The sequence below is a fragment of the Neomonachus schauinslandi genome, chromosome 5 (assembly GCF_002201575.2).
Source record: "Neomonachus schauinslandi chromosome 5, ASM220157v2, whole genome shotgun sequence".
Lineage (NCBI taxonomy): Eukaryota > Metazoa > Chordata > Mammalia > Carnivora > Phocidae > Neomonachus > Neomonachus schauinslandi.
In genome coordinates this window covers 142,957,873-142,974,175 of record NC_058407.1, presented here as the reverse complement: position 1 = coordinate 142,974,175, position 16,303 = coordinate 142,957,873, and positions in this window count along the sequence as shown.

Below are 16,303 nucleotides of genomic sequence, written 5' to 3'. Positions count from 1 at the left end.
GCTTTAATGGGGTTTTGAACGGTGATGGGAATGAAGAGTTAATGACAACATTCTTTGACTATCAGCTCAGCCAAGGGATGGGATGAGGTAGTGGATACACCTGTGGAGCAGTAAATCCACATTCTGTTTCTGGTGGATCACCTCTTCCTCGTTTCTTCTGGTAGCAACATTTCTCTTTCTACTGGTAGAGTGCTTTCCATGCGTTGGGCTTAGTAAAGCCGGGCACACCCCTCGTGTGCTATCGTTATCGATACGTGGTCTTGACTGGAAGCAGAATTCTCTCTCCTTCTAGCCCCAGGGGTCAGTTCAGGAGTGAGGATGTAGTTCAAATACAGTTGATACCTCTCTAATTTTATGCATGGAAGCTAGAAGGGAGAGGATCATGTTTTACTTCAAAACATAAGCTGTTAAGAATACAGCCTGGAGGCTACAACCGGCCACATGGAGAAAATCTGCTCAAGAATGAAACCAACACTCAGAAGGAAGTCAAAAGATGGAGAATAGACATACCATCAGTAACATTCTTTGAGCCCTTAGACCCAGCCCTACCTGAAGAAAATAGATCTTTTGGATTCCTTATTTCATGAGTCAATAAATCTCTTTGTTAAAAAAAACAAGATTAAATTTGTTGGAATTTAATTTCCATCACTTGCAATAAAAATGTTCTGATGGATCCACGTGATAGCAAGAAAAGTGTGACCCACTTCCCATTTTGTGGCTGACTTCTAAAAAATTCACTTTCCCAAAGAGGTCTGACTTTAGCCAACGTGGCCTCTGGGTCAACAAACACCTTGTCTTCTGACAACTTCATGCATGACAATGCTGGGATGCTGGTGGGGGCTCAACAAAATAGTTCCCGAAAATGGAACACACTTTACAATCTCACTTGAGGGCGAGAACTCCTGTGCTATCATAAAAATAATTTTGGAAAGAAGTGCATCTGCTTTCAGAAAGTGTCTGCCAAGATATGGCCCGATGTAATTTAAAATGGCTAAGACAATCAGCTCGAAAATTAAGGTTTCTAATGGGAACACCTACTCAGCCCTAATAATAGGGGAACTACCATCATAATTATAATGTGGTGCAAGCAGGCACATCATTAACTAACTTTTCTCAGCTACTGCAATTAACAAGCATCAATAGATTGAGTAAATTATTAATAACCCACACATGCTCTGGTGCACCCTGCTGGCTCTATTTTTTTTTTCCAAGTAAGAAGCAAAAAGTTAACAGCTGATACCCAAATAATCTTTGATTTATCTCCTTCACAACATTACTGTACCTTTTAATAATTCTTTCTGGAGGAAATAACAGTTGTAAAGAATGAAGTAGTGAGTAGAGAAGGAAACAACCTGGAAGTGAGCAATGGAGTATAACAGGGAGACCGTCTTCTATGAGTTGATCAAACAGCCCTGTTCCTTACTTTCTCCGTGGTGTAATCATTTATGGAATTGCTGTTATCATCAATGAGTGCTAGTAAGGGTGGAAGTTGTTATGGCTGTGACTTTATACAGTGTAGTGTGAATCGGCAGTTCTCAAATATAGCCTAGGGACCGATTTAGGTTTATGATGTTCACAAATAATCTCCTCAAATCATGGGGCATTAGCCCAGGGTGGGCCCTGGCCTAATATGTAAGTGATAAAGACGACAAAACAAGAGAGCCAGAAAGAACTAGGGGACATAGTCGAGGCTGCACAAATAAGTTAGGAAGTCTTTCCCTTGCATTGAAACTGTTGTCAGCCCTCAGGTAAATAAAGCACATTCCTTGTCTTGAAGGCGTGTGTGTTCTAACATAAAAAGGCTACTGAATAGCAAGCCCGAAAACCCTCTGGTTGGAATAAACACAAGGGAAGAGGAGGAAAAGGGCAGGCAACTCAGCCCGGGGGCAGAAGGTTCACAGACAGCTTCCCCTAAGATATCTCTGCTGGGTTTTTTAATGGGGGGGGGGGGGGGGGGGGGGGGGACAAAAGCGGTGAGGTCGAACGGAAGTGGGAATGGTCCCAGCAGAGGCAAACTGTGGCATATTCTCGGAATGACAAGTCACCTGATGCAGTTGGAGTCTACGTGCGACGGGGCATAGTGGCCAGATAAGAAGGGATGTGTCAGGAACAGATGCTCTCTGCTGAGAGCCACGGCTGGCCTTTGAGCAGCCTTCATTAGGAAGCGACACAATCAGGCTCTGCTGATGAAAAGATCCCTAGGGCTGCACTTGGCAGAGTGGCGTGGAGAGGGGGTGTAGTGGGGGAAGGAAAAGACCACAGGGAGTTTGTGCCAATCCATGCAAAGGATGTGAGTGGTCTTCACCGAAGACTCCGCAGTGGGAACACTGCAGGGAATCAACGGATGTATTTTCGTGATTATTGGAAGATAAAACCCAGAGACTTGACTCTTCACCCTGAGTCTCGGGTGATGTGACTGACTACTGCCAACCCCTTAGCAGGCGAACAGCCACACAGCAACTGTTACCAGACCAAAACACCACCAGGAAGTCTGGTAGCCTTGGCTCTGGGTCAGATATAAAGGTGCAATTTTGAGAAAACTGAGCTGCAGGAGATGATTTCCAAGACTTGGTTTTTCTCTTCCATCTTGATAAACCCGGGTCTTGAAAGACCATCCCCTGCCCTGAGGAAGGGACTCTTTCAGAAAGAAGCAAAAGCAAGTGTAGGGTAGGTAGACCAGAAGGCCTCTGACCTTGAAGCACTCTCTCAAGTAGGAAAGTAGCAGAACTCTATATGGCTCCACGTATTTCTGTCTCGATGCCTCTTTCAACAAAAAGGCATCAGACTGAACGATTTCAGGCACATGCCGAGTCATCTGGCTGAGTCCTGTGAGCAGGCGGGGGAATGACAAAGGTGACCCGTGGGTCACTCTGCTACAAACATACTCAGAGCCTGTCTGCAGGCAAGTGCCTGGGGCTGTGGGACTCGGGATCAGTCTCAGGCAGGCTCTGCCTCCCAGGCGTCTTTGGGTTTCTGCTCAAACGATCGCCTCATTTTGAGATCATTCAAGCATGTTAAAACTGTAGACATCAGAGCAACACATCTATTCAATGATCATTTAAACTACACAACTGGAATTTATCACAAGTACAAGGGAAAGGGTGAGTCGTTAGAAAATCAAACTTGGGAAATCTCCACTCTCGATCAAACAGCCAGGCTTTCTGTCCAGGGAACTGGGCAGTGCAGCCTTAAAACGCTAAATGTGTCCAGCCTCCTCCCAGTGTCCAAAAGGGATACGAGGTGGAGACGCATTCAACAAAAGAAGTGTTCAAATATGTAAAGGAGGAACTTGAGACAAGGCAAAAATAAAAGAGGGGGGCAGGGTAAGTGGATGCAAAAAAATTCATCCTGTGATAGCGTTACAGTTGCTGAAATCCAGCTTCTTGGGATTTCCTTGTGATGATCACTAAAAGGGAGACTCCTCTATAGATAATATGTAGGGTACCTTTAAATTTCACCCATTTGTAATAAACATTTTGTTGTCATCATATCTGTTGGTCTGACGGAGTCTAGGCCCTACAAGGTTGAAAGATCGGATCCTGTGAATTAGGCCTCAGAGCCAGCACCTTCTGGTTTCTCCAAATTGACGCTGCCTCATTTCCTAGGACAAGCTGTGATCAGGTCTGTCCATCCATCTTCAGCCATATGCTAAAAAGCAAACTTTCATGTGGCCTCTGATCCTGAGGTGGCAGTTTTTACCTTTGCACACCTCCCATGTGACTGCAAGGTGCTCAAGGGCAAATCACTCCTTGCAAAGCCACTCAGAAGAATATCCCCATCGTCCCTGTTCCTGGTCACACCTTCAGCCTTATTCCACTAACGCCTTCCACGGAAATCCTGTAACAAGTTGCTGTCAAACCCAACATGCTGTTTGAGCAGAATTCTCCTGAGGAACAAACTACGTAATCACCCATAGCAACAGCAACGATGGCAAGGTGGAGGTGATTGGGGCGGAGGGGGGGCTTCTAAAATGTTGACCTCATGGCTTTTGGCTGGTGAATTAATAGAATACTGTGTTGTCTGATACACACCACACCTACCACAGTGGAGATCTCGGGCAGGCTCTGGAACAACATGAAGACCCATGATAAAGTAGAATCCAGATATCCACTAGAACCACTGCCGGATGAAGGAATTGTTTTTTACGTCACAGGTATATTGCTCTCATGAGGAGCTCAGAAAGAGCTGGAGAAAATACGAAAGTTAACCCCACCGGCCTAAGGGGTGTAGCCCTCTCTAGTATCGGAAAACTGAGGCCCCCTCTCATCCCGTCACCAGCAAGCCAGGCTTCGCTGGGGCAAACGAGTGGGTGGGTAGCTAAGGGGGTCAGCTGGGTCAGCCAGGTATGCCGACGTTGCAATTCCCTCTCTGCTTCTGCCCGGGAAGAACATCACTACAAGTACATTTTCAAAGGCAAGATACATTATAAGCACGCAGAGCTATCATTTTCAGTGCCAGAGAAAACTAGAATATCAATACTTGATATTCTGGATTGAATACTTGAATACTGGACAGGGTGTCGGGCCGGGTCTCAGGGGAGATGAAGACGGAGTTTGACTGGGACCAACAGTTTGTGCCCCGGGGTACATGATGCAATGCCATCCCCCCCCCCACCATTTAGATGTGCTTAAACATGCAAATCTCATCTTAAATCTTGTTCTTCCCCACCTTGGAACAGTCAGGAGAATGGGGAGTTAGCAGTTTTAATTACAGCACTCTTAGCCCCTGGCCAGGTAATCAAATAGTAGCAAGCAGATGGGGTGAGGGGTGCAGAGAAGGAAGGAAGAAAGCGGTGGCTGCCACGGAGCAAGGAAGGCGAGCGCGTGGCCACTGCTATGGCTCCGCATGGGGGTCATAGACCTGAGGGAATGCGGGCATCTGAGAACCAGACCAGCCAGATGGGTAAGCTAGGGAGAGGGACCTGGGGTGGAGAGAGAGACACGCAGCCAGATGCAGACATATTCCTATGTCTTCCCACTATGGGGCCCTGCCCCTGGGATACATCAAGCTCAAAGATACATTGTTGTTTGCTTATTTCAAGATTTGCATCAGCACCTAGATAAGCTCAAACTCAGCGATTAAGCAATCACGAAATGAACAGGGCTGCTAAATATTCTTACTAACATAAGCCAGGAAAACTGAAACGTGGCAATTGCTTACCGATGTGAGGATCTGAACTCCCTTTAAAAAAAGGGTGGCAGAGGGAAGAGGGTGGGAGGATCCCCTGGCTGTAGGGAAACCATTCTGAGACCTGCACATGCCTGTACTTGGGGAGGGATCAGTGTCAAAGGTTGGGACTGAATGAGCCATCCAGCCCCCTCTGACCCAGGGTTGCTGAGGAAAAGCACTCAGAGGAAAAGATACCGGCTAACCCATCCAGAATTCTCATCCCCTGACTTCCACTGGAGGGGCAGCAAGGGGGTGACTTTCGAGTAAGCAAAGGCACCTCAGCTCAGAGACACCGCACTTCCGGGAGACCCCCAGGGAGACACAAACCAATGCTGCTAAATGGCAACCTTCAGAAATCACCTTCTCGGGCCATAAAGACTCCTTTATTCCGTGGCTTGATTTGCTATTGATTTAGGGCTCTTTTTCATAGTGATGCAGGAAAACATTTTATTTTCTCGGATGTAAGTGGGAGGCAGTCTATCCGGGGAAAGTGGGGGGAGGCTGCCATGAGGAGTGATGCCATCATTTAAAGACACTCCATTGCATCCCTAAATGTCTACATGAGGAATTTTTAAAAGGCCTGGACTCATCTATACCAGGAGCATTTAACCTGGTGACCAGGGATTAAGACTGGGTATCAGAAACTGTGTACCCTAAGTAATGGTGCACAATGCTGTGTCTTTACGCATATATCCATTCCTCTGGGAGAAGTTTCTTCACTTTCAATACACTCTACGGGTTCTGAGACTCCCCAAAATGAGGATATCTTCAAGATCACAAAGGGAGTCTATCCTTGCCCTTCCTAACAATCATATTTGCAAACCAGAGATATATGCGCATGCTTACCCACCAGATGGCAATTCCTATGCAGGCTTTTTCCCTCAAAGGAGTCACTTTACACACATATCAACCATGAACTCCGACTTTCAAGCCATTCAAGGGCACATAGGAATCCATATAGGAATGTTCTGAAGACAAGACCATGCTTTAAAGAAAATCATGACCGATTCAGGAAAACCTAACAAAATTGTGCCAACGCCTATGAACAAACATTATTCTGTAAGATCCTGGGGTTGGGGTTATTACTAAGCAGTTCACAGTTTCACACCACCCTGCACAGACTTACCAACACACAGTAGATGCTCAATAAATGCTGCTGAATAATATAAATGAATAAGCAAATAAATGAATGTATGATCAAAGGAAGATCTTCTAAGAAGTTTTAATGATGACAACGGTATTTGCAGAACTGAATTCCCAGGCTCCAGGTCCTTGCTTGCCTCCAAGGGCACAGGAAAGATAAAAAGGGTGTGAGAAGAAGCTCTGGGAGAAAGCTACCCCATAAATACAAGGTATTGTTATTTTTATTTTTATTGGTGCTTCTGCTGCCTTCAGGGGAGGGGGGAGCATATGTGAATATGGCTAGTTTTCTGCTTGACTCCAGACACATTCTAAATTACTGAGCCACATTTTATTTTAAATTGACTAATAAAGAAATCTCACACCCCACACCATTTCACATTTTCTTGGGTCGTTTAATGTTGCCACCCTTCTACAGTGGCTTTTCTCTCCCTGAGAGCTGGAGCTGGGGTGGGGTGGGGGCTGGAAGGCTGCTGGATGCATTATCATTGCTCTCTCTCTCTGTCTCTGTTTCTCTTTGTCACCTCTATGTTCTTCTCGTTTCTCTCTCTCTCTCTCTCTGTGACTCTCTTTTAATTTGTCCCGATCAAAACACAAATATCACCCTGAATCAGATGCCTTGCCTTTATGTTCACTTGAAAAAAAATCACGTACAGCTTTTTGCTTTCCCCTACATAAAAATAAATGGAAAACATTTTGCAAATGTCAAATGCTATATAAAGGGGAAAATATGAAGGACACTGGACACATAAACAATAATACTAATGACAAATTTTACCTCTCCTAAAGCACTCTCTGCCACCCAGTTCCAATTCTGGAGTTTTATCTCAAGGGTCAGAAACCAGCTATATCATAGGTAGAAATGGATTCTCACAGGAAAACACTCTCCAGATGTGTCAGCAGATGATATTAAGGAAGAGGGAAGAAAAGGACAGAAAATGACTCAGGGTTGACCATTTTCTCTTGTTCACTCATTTATTCACTCATGCAATACTTTTTTTAAGCAACCTTATGTGCCCCAAATGGTATAAGATATTGAGAATACAATGTATAAAACAGTAAAAGGTGGTCCCTGCCCAAATGCAATAGTCTAAGTGAGGGAGACAGACAGTAAGAACACGCACGTGTAAACAAGGCAATGTTTGATTATGGTGTGACAGATCAAAATGTTTTGATTGATAAGAGAGAAGGTGAGCAGACAAGGGAAAGTGCCAATAAGAAAATCATACTGAGGTAGAGACTGAAGGTTGTGAGAGAGCCAGCCTTTCTCCATTCTGTGGAGAACAGTATCGAGAAGAGCAAGTATAAATACTCAGATGTAGAAAGAGTCTGGCCATGTTCCAGGAACTGTCAGGAGTGGAGGATGGGAGCTGGTGGATGACTGACAAGAAATGAGGTCAAAGAGGGACCCAGGAGCTGCATCTTGCCTTGTGGGCATGATAATGAGTCTGGACTTTTTCCTAAGTGGAATGGGATTCCAATGAAGCACATCACAGGATTTATGACTTTAAAAGGCCACTCTGGTTGCTTGCATGGAGGATATGCAAGAGCGGAAGCAAGGTGTCCAGGTAGAAGGCTAGTGTAGTTACCCAGCAAAAGGTTGATGGTAGCTTGGAACAGGTTGGTGGCAGTGGGGATGGAGAGGGGAAGCTGGGTTAGGATTTCTGGTGAATTAAATGTTGAGATAGGAGAAGGGGGGGATCCAGGAAGACTATAGTAGCCTATTTCTTTTAAACACGCGAGAATTATGAATGCTAAAGTTATATCCATTTAAGTCACCCAAAGTACAAGTGGCCTTAATATATTTATTAACATGGGGTCCTTTATCAGGTCAGGGAGAGTCACAAATACTTCCTTCCCCCCGCCCCCCAAAAAAGATCCTTGACTCCCTCCAGCAGAATTCCATTTCTGTGCTTTTGCTTTCACTGAAGCCTGCATACTTCTTCCTCTTACAGCATCCCTCACAACTTCCATTAAAGAATCATTGGATAAGGTATACTAGCTGTCTCCCCTGTGTTCTGAGGTCCATGAGAGCAGGGACCTTGTCTGTCTTGGTCAACATTATATTCCCAGAACCAAGCACCACGTCTGGCATCCTGTGGGTACAGTGAAATGAATAAATATTGAATGTGAATACATGCCCTGCAATTAACTCTGAGTTTCCAGACAGTGAAGGATAGGAAGCAATCTGAGCCCAGTACTAACACCCACTGACTATTTCCTAGTCTCCTCATAAGGATCCTCCTACTCTCTCCCCATCCCACTGAAAGTCTAGACACACCAGTCCCATAAAGCCAGAGCCACGTTAAACACCATGACTCATGGTTCAGAAACCACCATGGATAACCATTGGGAGTTTCTAGGGTTTGCTGTGGGTAGCTTCCTGTAGAGCCCTACAAAGCAGAAGGAGGTGTCATCCTCCCTTCCTAGTGGAGCTCATCCTCACTCCCTCCCTCTCTCTCCCATTTTCACCTTAGGCTCTGAGACATTTAGTAACCATAACTTGAACCCTTTTTGGAAATGCCAATTCATTATAAAAGCATTTCACAAAAGAACTCCATGGAACCCTGGTCCTCACAATCCTTCAAGATGTGTGACTCTTTGAAATCCATTATGACCCCATGAAGGAAACACGTTGGACAGTGCAATGCTACCTTTCCCATAAGTATCTGCCAATCCAAGTCTCCGGTCATCCACTCCTAATTTCAATAATTATTGCATGGGCGATCACACTGAGATATTCTGCTCTACGGGTTTTAGATGGGAAATGTTGATTCCGATATTTACAAAGGACTGCCTACGAAGATGCCCCAGAACTCACTGATGTATTCATCTCTGTATTTTTAACAAGTCATTAAGCTCCTACCATGTGCCAGGTCCTGGGTATCCATCAATAAATTAAATAGACAGGTCTCCTCTACTCATAAATTTATCGAGTAGGGAGGATAGACCACAGAGCAATGAATGTATAATTCCAAGTTGCAGTAAGCAGGGTAAAGAAAATAATGAAGGTTCTAGAATGCAACCTGGGGTGGGGAGAGGTAAGCACTTAAATTAGATGGTCAGGAAAGATGGTCAAGAGAAGATGAAGAGTAGATGACACACTAAATGGTAAAAGTGGGAAGGCACCTACCAACAGTGGAGGAGAGAGGGGCAGAGATGGAGACAAAGTTCTAGGCAGAACATGAGTGCAGACTGAGGCAAGGGGGAGCTTCCTCTGGCTAACATTTCCAATTCCCTGATGTCCGGCAGCCACCCGATCTGAGGAGCTCTGCACCCCACTGCCATCTGCACTCAGGTGTCTAGTCAGCAACCAAACCCTTCTCAGGGTGCCATCTTTTCCTCCTCTGCCTGCACAGCCCGAACGTCCACAAGTGTGCCCCCTCCTTCGTGCCCTGCCTCCTCATCACCTGCATGCTCCTGGACGCTGGGCTCTCCACACTCAACTGAAACAGCCCCCTAAAAGGTCAACAGTGAATTCCTTGTTTTCAAGCCCAATCAATTTATTTCTCACTGTTGGACCTCTTCACGAGCTGCAAAGTTCACCATTCCAACATTCTTGAAACTTTATCCGTTCCCTTGCTTCTTGGTCAAAACCCTCACCTGAAATTGTCTCTGATTTTCTCATGTTGCTGTTCCTCTCCTAACCACTACCAGTAAAAATAGCACTAGTAGAAGTTACCCTTACCCTTTATTCATACTATTTATACAGTAAGCCAGGGACCATGCCAAGTATTTTATAAATCTGGCAGCTACTTATTTGGGCTTCTTATTCAGGATTTTTTCCCCTGTGGTTTCTCCTCCCACTATAGTCACTCAGACAGGTAGAAAGGACCCCTCTGCCTCTGGTTTCGAGATGAGGAAATGGGAAGGGAAGGAAGTCAGAGGAAGGATGGAGAGAAAGGCAGTGCTATCTTTAAGAACCTTTTGCTTTCCAAAGGCCTTTCAAGGTACTTATGATGACTGTTCTGCATGGAGAATGAGAGGGTATCTGATGGAAACAGGAAGACAGGAAGAGAAAGAACAGAAGGAAGAAGGGAAGGAGAAGGAGAGGGAGAGAGGAGGGAGGGAGAGAAAGATGTCACACAGATTACAACAGAGATTCCTAGGCACTGGTAAAAGGACCAAAGCCTATGGTTTCATAAGCAGCAGAGACCTCCAAAGGGAAATGGGTATGTGGTTCCCGCTTCTACCAAATACTGGGGAGAAGCTTATGGCTGAAGAAATGCGTATTTGGGAAACAAACGAGATAACAGTCAGGCAATGTCCACCCTCTGACCCTCAGCTCTCTAGGTACCACATGACAGTCTGGATCCTTTGCATAAGGAAGGTTCTGTTTCCTGCCAATGAAGAGGGGGAATTTGGGATGAGGATAAAATTAACCTTGTTTTAAAATAACACAGAAATGCACTCCTTCTTGCACAACTGAGATAATTGTGGGCATGGATTCACACATGCATTCCCTCCTTTAATCCTTACAGCATCCGGTTCTCTGGGCATCCAGGCCTCCACATCACCCATGAGAGAATGTTGTCCCAGAAAAGTCACCTGACTTGCCCACACCACAAAGTGGCAAAGCCAAGATGCACAGAAGATTGCCTGATGCCAAAATCCTTGGCCTTATTTACTAGCTCTTATTGGCAAAGACCCCGTGTGCAGGCTCTTATGTGTTTTCTTTATTCCTCTCTCAGCAATCTTGCAATCTCTCCTGATTTTAGGCACCCATTTCTCCCCACTCCTTTCCCAAGTCTGACGCTTACACCCTAACCTTTCGATTAGCATTGGCTGATTACCTTCTCCAAGTCAACCATGTATCCTCCATCACCAGGCTTTGCTTCAAACCTCTGAGTCATCCTTCTCTCCAAGCACTGCTGGCTTCTTGGTAAGACTATTGGCTTTGGACACAGACTCCCTAGTTAAAATCCCAGCTCTTTCGCTATGTGGCCCTAGGTATATTTCTTAACCTCTCTTGCCTCCCTTTCGTCATCTTTAAAACCAGGAAAAGAGAAGCTACCTCACTGAGATGTTTTGAGCATTAAATTAGCAAATACATAGAACACTTAAAATTTAGAATAGGATTGGCATATAATAGATACTCAATAAAAATTCGCTAGAGTTGTCTATCCAAACTAGTATTTGAACCTGTGCACATTAATTTGAAGACGAAGTAGATCCTTACCCTTTAAGAATTTCCACTCTAGGTCCCATGGGGAGTTGTCTACCATGTTGCCTGCCTTGGTTCCCCACCATTACTTCTTTGGGTACTCAACCCAAAAGACAATAGTGACTTACACTATTGTCATGTATCATGCTTTTAACCAAAAAGCCTGGCCCTTAGGTTCCTCCACGTTCTTTGTGGCGGTCAGATTGGGTTTTCCAAAACTAAAAACCCTGTGATGGCTCCTCAGGAGGAACCGAAGGAGTCAGCAGAGCTGGGTGAAGATGAGACTTTGTGGCTGGGCGCAGATATACCTGGACCCTGCTTCATTACTCCTTAGCTATTTAGTCTCATGTGCATTATTTCACCTCTCTGGGCCTCAGCTCTTCATTTGTAAAATAGGGATAAAATAGTACACAGTAGTAAAAAATAATAAGTTAGTGTTCAGTTGGCACACAGAAGACTGAAGTAGCAGCCCCTTTGCAGGGAGGCAGGGCTGTTGTGACCAGTTCTGGCCAATGGACGATGGGGAGAAGCAAAAAGGACCACAGCAAAACCCTCCTGCTGTCTCTGTGCAGGCCCACAGTAGACTTTGCTTGAGAGAAAAATGAACCTTTGCCTACCATTTCTGGATCCTCATAAACACGACCCCTCCCTCACTTGATAACTATCCTCCTTTCTAGCTCTGTCCAGTAGAACCTTCCATGACAGTGGAAATGCTCTCTATATCTGCACTGTCCAATATGGCAGCCACTGGGCACATGGGGCCACTGAAATGTGGCTAGGCATGACTGAACAACTGGATTTTAAATTTTATTTAATTTTCATTAATGTAGATGCAAACAGCCCTTGTAGCTGCTGGCTACCACGTTGGGGAGCTCGGCAGAACAGGAACTAGACTTTACTCTGTTCCTTGGAAAGACCAGGCTCTCCCAAGTCCTGATGCCATGGAAGATGATTTCCTACAAAGATGTAGGAGCCTCTATCTTTGAAATTCTCACCTTGAAGGCATTTAGTCTCTCAGTTAGTTCAGTCACCAGTAGCTGCAGCAACACCATGTTCCTTCTTGGGCTTCAAATGAGCAGCACTACAATTTACAGAAAGTGCACACAAGCAAAAATGCATGCAACTGTTACGGATGCTTATTTCCAGATCAAAAGGCAATTCCAAAGGCCTAATGCAGTTGAACATGTGTGCCAGATACAAAAATAGAACAAAAAGAGCTTTATTTGAGTTATTCCAGATCCAAACTACCTGAAAAGGCAAATCTACAGCCGGAAAGGCTGAGAGAAGTGGAATGAGGCCTTCAGAATAATTACATGTTGTTAATTGAAAAATGTTCATCATGTCATATTAGGAAGAAGACGGGGTTAAATTGGTAAAATTTCAATTCACTTAGGCCTTATCTCTTGTTGGAATGAACCAGATGATTAATCCTCGATATTCTTCAGGGATGCAGCGAATAGCAGCAATTAAATTAACAACTACAAAGTTTATGCTCAGAGATTCAAAAATGAAAGAGGGAAACGCTTTAATTTTTCACAAGTTGTTACCTTAATTATCTTCTTATTGCTCTGTCTCTTCTCCCTCATTACAAAACAACCCCTTAGTATCCACAGATCCCTTTAATTCACTGTAGCTCAGTAGCAACGTAAGAAATGCCATCAGAGATGCAAAGCCATAAATCTTACTTTGTGCATGCTCACTGGCAAATAAATCGTTCCGCTGTGCCTAGTCTCTGTGTTCATTCTTCAGAGTGCTGACAAATTTCCACTCCCCTACAAGTCGTCCGAGTGTCTATAAACCTATGCACAGGGCGCGTGCCTTATCACATGAGTCCAACCACCACTGCGATGAAAAGATTCCTTAGGAGAGCAGGCTGAAATGTAACTGGTCAGATTAATGAAATACCCTAAAGAAACGGAACAATGTGGCAGTTAGGGAAATAAAAAGTCAAACTGAAACTTCTATCATGCTCACGGTCCAGACATTAAAATGGGCGTATAGGAAGTCTATACTATAAATGCAGACCTTCAAAATCGTCTTCATTTTGTTTTTGTTTTGTTTTGTTTTTTTCTCTGAATGTTATCTGCGTCGCCGGCAGAGGAATCCAACTTTGTGAAGATCAGATAATTCATCTCCCTTGGAATGCAGCTAATCTAAATTGAAAAAAAGATAAATCCAACAGCAAACACCATAAAGCAAGAGAATGCTGCCTCATGGTGATTTAACAGGTCCCCTGACATATGTGCATTAAAACTGTAACGATCACAGACACTATCTCCACGTCACGTATTCCTCTAACTCAGAAGCCCCATTTGCAAATTTAGCAGAGCACACAAGCCCTGTAGACCAGCAGCAACCACACAACAAGAAAAGTGATTTTAATAGTCAGGGTTTCTAAGTAGGCTCTGCTGATGTGAATGAAGGCTAACAGGAATTCTCTTGTTTTCTTCAAAGAAGATCATTTTCTGGCCGGGTGAAGCAGGAGGTGGGAAAGGGGAGGGGGGAATGGAAATCAATGACGTAATTAAGAAAATAGCAATTTGGAAACTGTGAATGAAATTAAAAACACACCTACCACAAAACCCTGGGCTGAAACAGCAATGCAATCAAATGATTGTGAGTCCAAACTGGGAAATGCATGAGAACATACCAGTAATTGAGTGCACCGCATCCTCGATGCCTGAAGAAGTAATCACCGTCACTGTAAATCCTTTCTCAGAGTGATGTGAGAGTCTTTGACGATTATATATACTCGGGCAGTATCATCCTTTAGTCTATTTCCTGAATTCCCAAAGTTTCTCAGCAAAATGTCATATCCCGGGAGAACGTCCTCACAACAAATTATTAGCCTGGCTCTATTGATCATCACCCAGATGGCAAAAATCTCAATAAATTTCATCTGGACCTTTACTGAAACCTCCAAAATGCATTACACCCCCTCTGCTGACCACCGTTTTTATGAGTGCTATTGTATTTGCAGGGCAGTCAATTTTATACAGCATAACAAACTGCCAAGTACTAACGCGATTCCCTCCATTACTGAGGCCCATGTATTAAATTTAGTGAAGCACAATATCAGACTTCAAAGATTGCAAGGCTTAGGACTGAATGCCGTGGAGCCTAATGTTATCAACCTGACAAATACACTGACATATTAAGTAGCAGATCATGTATTCATATTCTGAACTGATGTTGTTTTTCTGTGTAGATGTATATTTTTTGGATTAGCCATGATATTTCAAAATGAACATTACGCTTTGGAGTACAAGGGGACTGACAGCAAAGAAACTGTGCTGGTCACTATTTTTCCTTCATGGCAGATCAATTATGGCTTTTCTTAATGATGTGCTGTTGTAGGTATGATGACAATGTGAGTGCCACTCAGAAAAATGCCATTTTTTAAAGAAACAGTTTATTATTTTTTTTCTTCTTGCCTTTTTACCAATGTAAATAAGCTTTAGCATTATATTTTTCAGTCCATGAGTAAAATGGAAGATTTCTTTGGCATTAAATACATGTATCTCTTCTGGCTTTAAACTAAGACAAGGGTTGTTTCTGCCCCCCTCAACCCTTCTCTTGTCATAGAGGCTTTGCTTATCACAGCAAAAGTGGCCAAAATTACTGAATCTCCTTTAAAAATCTTGCTTCTATTCTAATGCTACTTAACCACTGTAACCACTTCTCTTTTGAAAAATGTGAGTTGCAATGTTTGTACCCAATTCTCATCCCGTGGTGGGATTTACGATTCACAGAAACTAGAGTCTAGAATCCAAATATCCAGCAGACAAAACTTACCAAGTTGACTCTCCATGGCTTAAATATAAAACAATATTTTGCCCAAAATATACATTTCTCTCATGAGACTGAATATGATTTTTTAAAATTATGGGTTCTGTCTTCCCCTCTGCCCCCTAAAACCTTGAGAATATGATACTAAACCCTCTTCTGGATCATGAATTTTGGTACTAAAACCTGCCTATTTCCTACATACAAATCATAATATCAAAAACTAGTTTTGTAATAATGAGGTCACTCCCGAGAGCCAAGCAAATACCAGGGTACATTAGAACCAAATGGTTTATTTTCTGACACTAGTCTGCAGTTTCTTCAGAATCACAAGGAAAAAAAAAAAAAAAAAGTCTCCGGTTAAAAACTGGGGATTCCAGGAGTCACCGCAAGATTCTGATTTGTTGTGCCTTTGGTGGGGCTCAGGGATTCAAATGTCTACATGCACCCAGGGATGCAGCCGGTCTTCCAGACAGCTGCTCGAAGGTGGTGGTTCTCGGTTCTCAATGCTGGATGCTTGCTTCATTAATACACATTTGATTAACAGGGTGAGTCTGGATGTTGCACTGAAGGATTTTCCTTTAGTTGCTCTGGTGAGGAGCCGGGTACTGGAATTCTCTTTATTGTGGCAAAAACTACATAAGATTTACCATCTTAATTATTTTTAAGTGTATAGTACAGTAATGTTAACTATATGCACATTGTCACAACGGATCTCTGTTACTTTTTCTTCTTACAAATCTGAAACTCTATACCTATTAAACGGATTTCCTCATTTCCCACCTCCCCAGGCCCCTGACAACCACCCTTCTACTTTCTGTTTCTGTGAGTTTGACTACTCAAAGTACTTCAAATTAGTGGAATCACACAGTATTTGTCTCTTTGCGACTAGCTTATTTCATTTATATAATGTACTCCAGGTTCATCCATGTTGTTGCATATTACAGGATTTCTTTCTTCCTTTTTCTTTCTTTCTTCTTTCTTTCTTTCTTTCTTTCTTTCTTTCTTTCTTTCTTTCTTTCTTTCTTTCTTTCTTTCTTTCTT